The 8,751-nt window shown below is 36.6% G+C and overlaps 1 pseudogene; it reads right to left on the reverse strand.

Moving 5' to 3' along the window:
- Positions 1-614: 614 nt before the first annotated feature.
- Positions 615-6,099, reverse strand: LOC145805261 (alcohol acyltransferase 16-like; annotated as a pseudogene).
- Positions 6,100-8,751: the final 2,652 nt, after the last annotated feature.

Genomic DNA, 8,751 nt, shown 5'->3' on the forward strand with positions numbered 1-8,751 from the left:
GTCTTAGCCTACTTGCGGGTAGCACCATCAAACCATTTTCAAATAAACAAACATGAAATGTTTTGTTCCAATTCAGGCGATCCAGTCTATACTTATATGCTGTGCGCATCACATAGTAAATCTAGGCTAATAACCGGAATAAGAACGCATAATGTTTTCAAAAATAGATATCATGGTTAGTAGAGGCCGATCTTTGATCGGGCGAGCGGGGGTGCTCACGAAGTGACCTTCCCCAATCGTACCCAAGTTCCCGAGCCGAGGCAACTTTGGTAATGACGGACACGTGGCCTTAGGCAAACGAGTCAGGGTTTCCTAAATTTCCCCAAAATAAAACATTTAGGTGGCGACTCTGTATCTGGCAAAGCAGTCCATGTTTGGCACTTCTTTCAAAACCTATTTTCTCAAAACAATTTGCCGGATTTGGACTCTTTGGTTCAGATTTAGAACCGTAACAATTTGAGAGTCCTGAGCTGTAGTGAGCCCAATATCAAACAGAACGGGACCTCGTCCCTCCCGGGGCGTTCGGGGACGTCTACATCAATACATGGAGAGTACTTATTCATTAATTATCCTTACATTTGTTGTGGGTTATCAAGGTTGAACTCTTAATTTTTATTTTATTTTATTTTTTAAGATATGGATTGTGAATATTTTTTGTACATGGAAATGGGTTTATGATTTGGTGGATGTTCCACAGGCTCCTGAGTCATTTTCTTCAACTCTTGTTCAAACCTATCCATGACTGATTCTGGCAAGCATATCGGTAGCACAATCCCATCTTCTCCTGCTCTAATGTCCCTAAAAGGTACATAAAAGCTAATCAAAGATATCGCCCTAGCAACACCGCCATACACAGGCTTCCCCTACCCGAAATCTAACTTATCAAACCCTACCCGAGTATTATCTGAAATGATATAGTCCTTATTCACTTCCAAGGTATGCGAAGGACGTCCCTTTATCACCATAAGATCAGCCAGTGACCTGAAATACTCTTCGCTCACTTGTGCCTTTGCCTTCTTTCCCAACTCCAATGCATATCCCAATGGAAGCATAGATAACATTCCTGCCTTTGCCATCACTGCGGGATAGGTAAACACGTTGCCATAGTATCCAGGAGGTAGGTTGAGGCCGTGTTTATTGCCACGGCCATTGACTGTGAACGAGAGGCGAACAGTCTCGTCTGGGGCTAGGCAGAGTGCGCGTGTTCGACATTGCCATATACACACCGTTAGTAGTTCGAATGTGGTCGTTGTTGTCCTGTAGTGGTGGTGGGGAAGATGGTTGCGAATGGCTCTGATTTCTTTGGGACCAAAGAAGAAAGAGCGGTCGATCGTGGTGGTTTCGTTGGCCGTGGTGGTGGCGGTGGCGGCTCCAGCTAGTGCTTGGTCGTATTCGAATTGTGGGCATGTAATGGAAGGAGGTTGTCTAGCAGAGAGGAGGTGCCTTTGCCAAATTGGTGGGACAGATGGTGTAATTTTGGTTTGCGTTGAGATCCTCTAGAGTGTTACTGGTAGAGTGATCTCCTAGAGTGAATTACGAGGGCGCAACACCTGTCTCACTAATGGAACCAAGGGTTGAGATCAATCCCTCACCAAAACGACGTCGTTTTTGTGGGGAAATTTAAAAAAAAAAAAAAAAAAAACCAGAGTGAAATGAGAAACGAAGAAGAGAGAGAGGGGACACAGCTACTGGAGTTTTTCTCCATCTCCGAGGCACTCTCCTTCCCTCCTGACGACCCTACCCCTCCCCTCCCCTCTCCTCCTCCTCTCTTTTTCTTCTCCTTCTTCTGCTGGAGAGAGAGAAGCAGGGTGTCTAGTCAAACATTATTTTCCTTTTGGATTTTGAATTATTATCATTAACAAATATGTATATGTATAGTTTATATATACGAACAATGATGCATACATACATACATATATGTAGACACTTTTGTTCTTAATCGTGATCCCTTTTTGATCAGGTGGATCTACTTGACTTCGTAGATCGGTCCGGAATTGAATGCCTCAATCAAAGCCCACTCAATCCATTGCCAATGCTCTGATGTATGGGTTTAATTTAATAAACATTAGGGTTTGTATTAGTGATTGAATTGGGGTCTTTCCTTCATATAAATTATTGGCTATTAATTCATGTTTTTGTGCTGGAACAGAAAGTTTTTGCAGAGATTGGTACTTAGGGTTTTGCTTAGATTTTTGTATGTAATTTACATTTTTTTTTTGGGTAAGTAAATTAAATTATTACCGAAAATGAGATATTGAAGCTCGAGGATGGAGAAAGGGAGGGTGGGGTGGGGTCGTCGAGAGGGAAGGAGAGTGAGCCGGAGATGGAGAAAAACTCCGGCGGCTGTGTCCCCTCTCTTTCTTCTTCGTTTCTCATTTCACTCTGTTTTTTTTTATTTATTTATAAATTTCCCCACTAAAACGACGTCGTTTTGGTGAGGGATTGATCTCAACCCTTGGTTCCATTAGTGGGACAGGTGTCGCGCCCTCATAATTCACTTTAGGAGATCACTCTACCATTAACACTCTAGAGGATCTCAACGCTTTTGGTTTGGGGTTGTTGGGCAAACTCAGCAATTTGTGTTTAGGAATTGGATAAAACCAGAAGAGTCGCTCATTGTGTGGTTCAGACGTATTGCAAATGTGAATCCACCACAACTAAAACGCGTCACCTGCATATTTCTTATGAGAAAAGTTAGGAATCATGAAAAAATTTTCATGAAAATGATCACAAAAGGTTTATGATTCTTGAATTACCTTGATTAGTGTGTGGTGCTTCATTCTAAGTGTAATCCAAAGAGTCATAAAATTTCATGATTATTTTCATGACAGGTTTTTCATGATACCTAGCATTGCTGTATTTTTATTAGCACGTGTTAGAACATGGTCGCCACACATTTAAAATTTGGATAAATTATGTTGGTAGTCACTACAGTTGTGGTATTCTGCGCTTAAATTGACTCAATTTTAATCTTGAATTTTTTTAATTTGTCTTATTCTGATCCAATCAATAACATTAGTTATTTATTTATTTTTTTTATTTTATTTTTTACGTTCTAATTTTGTACCGTACTTTTTGTATTTTTTAGGATTACTGTACTCTGCTCTGCATTTGGTTTGAGTTTTCTGAATTTACTTTTTAGAAAAATAAAACTTTTTGTTTTCCGTTTTTTTTTTTTTTTGCTGAATTTTTTTAATATTTTAAGCATTTTTTTTTTATTTTTTGGATACACCTAACCTAAATACACTTAAAAAATATAAATATTTGTGAAAAAAATATTTAAAAAATTCACTAAGGTCTCGTTTGGCAAATAATTTTTTTTCGCCAAAAAGTCAAAAAGTTACTAAAAAAATCAAAAAGCCAACAACTCATATCAAAAAGTCAAAGATTCCCTTTTCTCTCTACTTTTTGCACATCTTTTTGTAAAAAACCAAGAAGTCATCCCAAACATACTAGTTTTTTTTAGGGATTTTTTTTTTAGGGTCCCTGGTATTAAGACTTTATAGTATAAAGGACATCTAATATTTTCATAATGTCTAAGGTCCCTCAATTTGATCCAGAGAAATTCTGGTCCAGAGAAATTCTGCTCCAGAAAAAATCTGTTTAGAGAAATTTCAACCAGAGAAATTTCCATCCAGAGAAATTTCAAACCAGTGAAATTTGAAATTTCTCTAGTTTGTTCAATTTTTTTGATTTTCTATGTTTTGAAAATGTCTCATCCAATTCCCAAAATGGTGCAAATCAGAGTATTTTCTAGTGATTTTAGGTACATCATACATGAAATCCACAAGCAATTGTTAAACTAAAATTGGTGCACACCATAAGGCTACAACTGGATCAAATTCCTGAAGAAGTACCAAGAAGAAACCAACCTTACTAGAAGCAAGGTGAAGAAGGCCAAGAACGTTATGAAAGTCCATCCTCCGAAGGTGATTCCCAGACCAAATATGATGACAAATGGTACGTAAAATTGGATCATTTGAAAATTTTTCCAGACAACGTAGCAACCCTTTCTTCAAGCAACCTTTGCTCTTACTGGAAATCCAGAGAAAGTTGGAAAAGAAGAGGTTGCCAAATTTCTCTGGACAACATTGAGGACTAGTTCAATCCAAACCAGAGAATTTCTCTAGATCAACCCAGAGAAATTTCAGTTCAAATCATAAAATTTCTCTGGACCAATCTAGAGAAAATTCAGTTTAAACCCGAGAATTTCTCTAGACCAACCCAGAGAAATTTCAGTTCAAACAAGAAAATTTCTCTTCACCAATCTAGAGAAATTTCAATTCAAAGCAGAGAGAGAAAATCATTTCATTGAGTGAATAAGCAACAATAGCAACCTATATATATATATATATATTAAACAAATTTCTCTGAGTTTGTTTTTTTGAAATTTCACTGACTTGTCTCAATAAATTTCACTGGGATTGATCATCTTCCTCATATATATATATGGGTAGTAAAACTAAAGAATAAAGAATGGAAGCATGGAACTATATATAACCTTGAACATTGGGAGAGTTTGACCAAAAAAGAGAAAAAAAACATTGGGAGGGATGGGATGGAATGGAGCTTGGAAGCTTCAAATTTGAAACACAGAGAGGCAGTTGCTTTAGTAATAGTATTTTTGCTCCAGCTGTGTGTGTCCCTGCAGCCAAACACGTCACTTTGGATCCTTGACCCCTGCGAGCCTACTCTCTCCGTGGCCGAGTAGAGTGTGGTAAACACATTCTCATGAGCCAAAATAACACACACTCAAATCTGCACCAGATCTTCATCAGATCTTCACCAAATCTGCACTAGATCTTCTGTTACACACATTCTCAGTTGCACCAAATCTGCACCAGATCTTCATCTACAACAAAATCTCCCGCAACTTTGCATTCGCCGCCTCCTGCAGCAGCTCCAGTCAGCGGTTTCTGCGAAAAGAGAGACCGAGTTGATTGATCCGGCGATTGCGAGCGCCGCTGCGACTTCTCTTGCTGAGATGGAAAAACTCATCCAGGTTGCCGCTGCTTGTACAGAAAGCAATCTTGATCAACGGAGACTGGGAGGAGGACGTTGTCGAAATGGTGAGATTTGAGGGTAGGGAAAGATCTTGAAACTTTTGTTCATTTGGTTGTAGGAGAGAGAGAGAGGGGGGGGATCGTGGGCAAAGAGTTAAATTTCTCTGATATATTTTTAGGGACCTTAGACATCAACAAATAATTTTGTGGATCTCTTCCATTACGAAAAGTGGGGGAGGGACCCTAGACTAATTTTTCCTCTTTTTTTTTATATTACATTTTAGCCAAAAAGCTAAAAAATTACTAAAAAAAACTTGTTCCCAAACGAGACCTAAATATCAAAAATACGAAAAAACATACTAATAAAATTTAGTATATTTTTTATATTCTTGTGTATTTATTAATTTTTTAAAATATTTTTTTACAAATATTATTTTATAGATATATCTAATTAAGGTATATCCAAAAAAAATTTTAAAAAAATGTTCAAAATTTTAAAAATATTTGTCAAAAACAAAAAATACAAAATTTAATTTTTAAAAAGTTGAATATAGAAAATTAAAACCAATTCTATAGTAAATATTACAAAAATATTTGAGACCTCTAAATGAGAAACTCTAGAGGGAGCTTTAGAGGTGGGACCTACCTTATGATTTGATGTTTTGACTTGTAATATTATAAATATATATATATATATATATATATAATCACATCACTAGAGTTGACATTAGAGATGCTCTCTATCATCGCTCTAAAAAGAGGGGCATATGCATGTGAAAGTCCCCGTTACGCTTTGTCCCCATTTTCTTATCACTGCATGGGTTTTTCAGAATCAACAATGTTAGGTATCATGAAAAGTCTTTCATGAAAATAATTATGAAAGCTTTGTGACCCTTGGATTACACTTAAAATAAAATATAACACACTAATCAAGGTAATCCAAAGATCATAGATCTTTCATGATCATTTTCATGAAATTTTTTTCATGATCCCTAACTTTATCCTTTCAGAATATACAAGTACGTACTATTTTACTGAATCCAGATCCTCGGCTGACCTCCCCTACTGCCCTCCCTGCAGCCCTCCAAAACGACATTGTTTTGGAGGTTGTTTTTTTTTTTTTTTTTTTCTTTTCTTCTTCTTCTTTCTTTCTTTCTTTCTCTTCTCTCTTTCTGTTGATAGGTTTCGGTTGTTAAGGCCGGTGGCGCCAACCAGGCATCGCAGACGAGTTTGAAGGCTTCGTCGGCGTACGGAAAGTGATTTCGCTGAGGCCTGAGGAGGATCGCGAGTCACCGATACTGAGTCGTGATGAGTCCGGTGTCGCGAACGAGTCGAGTGAGTTGGAGGATCGCGTACCAGCCAGGCTGATTGTTGATCCGCTTCTCGCCGGCAATCAGAGTGTCGGCAACGGCGAGGATTTGGTCGGCGACTTCCAATCTCGGCTCGGATTCTCTAGCTCGGATCGCGAATGTCTTGCTTCCGATGAGGTCACAGCCGGCGAGGAGCTTCTCGGCGATGAGGAGCCACTGCTCCACCTCCTCTCTGCTGCTACTGATGCCGCCGTGAGGGTCCATTTCTGTCACTCTCTCTCCCTGCTTTCTCTCTCTAAATTTGGCCAAAAAAAAAAAAAAAAACTCCAAAACGACGTCGTTTTGGAGAGCTACAGGGATGTGCGGTAGAAAAGGGACACCGAGGATCCGGATTCCTATTCTACTTTACTCTCTCTCTCTCTCCCACAGAGTTTGCATGGAGGAGAGAAGGAATAGAAAGCAGTAGGAAACAACCTCTTCGTGTCTTCTTCTTTCTTACCCATTTCCAGCAAGGGAGTTTGTTTTTTAAATCTGTACAGCACTGAGTTTGAGGGGATGGGAGAGGCAATTGGGCTACTTCCATTTGTCTGCCATTTTTGTTAGACAGATGATATACAGATCGTGCCAAAGAAGAAATATTTATACAAAGGCAAATACTAAAATTACTCATAAGGTATTATTTAATATTAAAATTAATATGAAGATTATTTTAAAAAACTAATTAATTAATTAAAAAGTCACAAATTTAATGAAATATATTGAAATAGGTAAAAACTGTTGCATGTTCTAATTTTTTATTTTTTAAAGAAAAGGTATAACTATCTTGTTTTAACTACAGTGAAGTGAGAATATTATTATTAGTAAATAAGTAATTATTGCTACGTGCTTCAACCAAAAATGATGAATTCGGGGAGATAATTAAAAGCTAATTTTTTTGGCTTTTTTTGATTTTTTTTATTAAAAAAAAAGTGTAAAAAAAATATGAAAAATAATATAATCCAAAATGAATTAAAAGTTAGAAAATAGTTTTTAATCATCTTTCTAATATAACCCAAAGTGCACTCAAACACGTATTCAGTAATTTGGTTCCCTTGAATTAATTGGGCTAACTTGCGTACCATTATACAATTTTGTTTAGAATATTATTATTTAGGTTTAAAAATTAGATTCACTTTTTAAATTTAATGATATGTTAATTTATTTCTCTAACTATCAAACCAATCATCTCCTTAATATATCATTGAACATAGAAAATGAATCTAAAAAGTGAATTTGCAAATCATTTTCCTCCTATATTTAGGGCAAATTACATATACCTCCCTCGAAGTTTAGCTAAATTACAGATACCCCCCTGAGGTTTCAGAAATTACATCCCGCCCCCTGAGGTTTGTATTTTCATAACAATTTGCCCCCTGAGGTTTATATTTCATAACAAATTACCCCCTAATTTCTTATGCAAATATAGCATTCAGGGGGAATTCGTAATTTCTCAAACCTCAGGGGGGTATCTGTAATTTAGCCAAACCTCGATGGGGTATATGTAATTTGCCCTAATTTATTTAAAAAAATAAAAAAAATATACTGAATATTTATTTGACTTGTTATTTTTCTTAACTCTTATCATATATAAAAATATTATTAGTAATATATCATATTATCTTACACTTTTATTAGTATCCTTATTTTTAAAATGGGTGATGATTGAGACCCCCTCCAATCACCACCCCCACCACCCTCTCTACAGACACATGGCGGGTGATAATTGGAGGAAAATTAATAAAAAAAAAAAAAAGTAACCAATCAAGTGTAGTGGAGGTCATGGGGGTGAAAAAAAAAAAGGGATCCAAGTCATTATTCTTTTAAATATACAAAAATTAAACCGCCCCGCCCCAATTTGCCTCGATTAGCCCACAACCTATGGACAATCAGTCCGTATGAAAGTGGGCCTTTACATCCAACTAGATTAGGCTAAGTTTTGGGCTGACCTTTGGGCTCTTTAATTTTCATTTCAACCCACCGTCTGTAGTCATAATACAGATCTTCATTTGTTTCTTTACTAAAGTTAATTCTCATTCTCAATAAAAGATACAGGCTTTTTTTTTTTTTTTTTTTTTGTTAATTTAAAACATGATTGTTTTTTATATTACAAAATCGAACACAATTTTCACAAAATTCGACAATGATTATGTAATCAGATTAGGTGAATAACTAACTGTTTAAAGCATAGATGTAATCATAATAGGCTTTACATTGTACTAGTCTTCCACAACTCTAGAATCATGTTCTTCACCTCATCTTCAAACCTTTTCATGACATCCCCTAGCAAGCTCATTGGCATCACCACAACCCCTTCCTCTCCTCTCCCATTCCTAACCCTTCAAGAGACACTATTCCAATTATATATATATATATATATATATATCCCACTAACAGTTCCA

This window comes from Camellia sinensis, chromosome 13 (genome assembly GCF_055761805.1).
Source record: "Camellia sinensis isolate YWXY chromosome 13, ASM5576180v1, whole genome shotgun sequence".
NCBI lineage: Eukaryota > Viridiplantae > Streptophyta > Magnoliopsida > Ericales > Theaceae > Camellia > Camellia sinensis.